Below are 1,555 nucleotides of genomic sequence, written 5' to 3' on the forward strand. Positions count from 1 at the left end.
GTGATCTTCTTACTCAGCTGGCCCACTTGTGCCTCCAAATTTCTAATGGAGGACCTTATTTCATTCATGAAACTCACAGTAGCCTTAGATAGATCGGAGACTAAGTTTGCTAAATTAGAGGTATTTTGTTCAGAGTTCTCTGTCTGTTGCTGAGTGGATGATGAAAAAGGCTTGCTATTGCTAAACCTGTTTCTTCCACCATTATTAAAGCCTTGTTAAGGCTTTTGTTGATCCTTCCATGAGAGATTTGGGTGATTTCTCCATGAGGGGTTATAGTTGTTTTCATATGGTTCACCCATGTAATTCACCTCTGCTATTGCATGGTTCTCAGGATCATAAGCCTCTTCTTCAGCAGATGCCTCTTGAGTACTGTTGGATGCAGCTTGCATTCCATTCAGACTCTGAGAAATCATATTGACTTGCTGAGTCAATATTTTATTCTGAGCCAATATGGCATTCAGAGTATCAATTTCAAGAACTCCCTTCTTCTGAGGCGTCCTATTACTCACAGGATTCCTCTCAGAAGTGTACATGAACTGGTTATTAACAACCATGTCAATGAGTTCTTGAGCTTCTGCAGGCATTTTCTTTAGGTGAATGGATCCACCTGCAGAAGTATCCAATGACATCTTAGCTAATTCAGACAGACCATCATAGAATATATCCAAGATGGTCCATTCTGAAAGCATGTCAGAAGGACACTTTTTGGTCAGTTCCTTGTATCTCTCCCAAGCTTCATAGAGGGATTCACCTTCCTTTTGTCTGAAGGTTTGAACATCCACTCTAAGCTTACTCAGCTTTTGAGGAGGAAAGAACTTGGCTAAGAAAGCCGTGACCAGCTTATCCCAAGAGTTCAGGCTATCTTTGGGTTGAGAGTCCAACCACACTCTAGCTCTGTCTCTTAAAGCAAAAGGGAAAAGCATGAGCCTGTAGACTTCAGGATCTACTCCATTAGTCTTAACAGTATCACAGATCTGCAAAAATTCAGTTAAGAACTAAAAAGGATCTTCAGATGGAAGTCCATGAAACTTGCAGTTTTGCTGCATCAGAGAAACTAATTGAGGTTTCAGCTCAAAATTGTTTGCTCCAATGGTGGGAATGGAGATGCTTCTTCCATGTAAATTGGAATTAGGTGCAGTAAAGTCACCAAGCATCCTCCTTGCATTATTATTATTTTCGGCTGCCATCTTCTCTTCTTGTTCAAAAATTTTTGAAAGGTGCTTGCTGGATTGTTGTAATTTAGTTTCTCTTAGTTTCCTCTTCAGAGTCCTTTCAGGTTTTGGATCTGCTTCAACAAGAATATTCTTGTCCTTGCTCCTGCTCATATGAAAAGGAGGGAACAGAAAAATAATAATAGGGATCCTTTTTACCACAGTATAGAGGTCCCTGTGTGAGTAAAAGAAAAGAAGAAGAAAAGAATGTAATGTAAGGAAAGAAACACAAGGGTGAGGAGAGCAGAGATGTGAGATGAAGAGAAGTGTTAGTAGATGAATAAATAAATAGAAGGAGATGAAAGAGAAAGAGAATTTTCCAAAATTATTTTTGAAAAATGGTT

General features: G+C 39.2%; 1 non-coding gene across 1 annotated transcript; it reads left to right on the top strand.

Annotated features, from left to right (window-relative positions):
• The first annotated feature begins 683 nt into the window (after positions 1-683).
• On the top strand, positions 684-791 carry LOC148553852 (small nucleolar RNA R71). Its single transcript, XR_015892718.1, has one exon. It is a non-coding gene; the product is annotated as a small nucleolar RNA R71 (small nucleolar RNA).
• Positions 792-1,555: the final 764 nt, after the last annotated feature.

This window comes from Arachis ipaensis, chromosome B7, assembly GCF_059453495.1.
Source record: "Arachis ipaensis isolate K30076 ecotype BB chromosome B7, ASM5945349v1, whole genome shotgun sequence".
NCBI classification, from domain to species: Eukaryota; Viridiplantae; Streptophyta; class Magnoliopsida; order Fabales; family Fabaceae; genus Arachis; species Arachis ipaensis.